Below are 205 nucleotides of genomic sequence, written 5' to 3'. Positions count from 1 at the left end.
CACTACACCGATGCTGCAGGTCTCCAGGACCGTACAGACATCTTTCTTCTGAAACTCAATCGGTCAATGAAGAACGGAGCTGACACTCTGGCAAAGTGCCTGGGCTTGTACCCCCCTGTCCCACCATATCCAACAACGTTAAGGGGTTGAAATGCCCACCCAGAATGCAATTTATTTTAACATATTTATTTATTAACATTGAAAT

This window comes from Mesitornis unicolor, unplaced genomic scaffold (genome assembly GCF_000695765.1).
Source record: "Mesitornis unicolor isolate BGI_N332 unplaced genomic scaffold, ASM69576v1 scaffold8022, whole genome shotgun sequence".
NCBI classification, from domain to species: domain Eukaryota; kingdom Metazoa; phylum Chordata; class Aves; order Mesitornithiformes; family Mesitornithidae; genus Mesitornis; species Mesitornis unicolor.
This window is presented reverse-complemented; position numbering follows the sequence as displayed.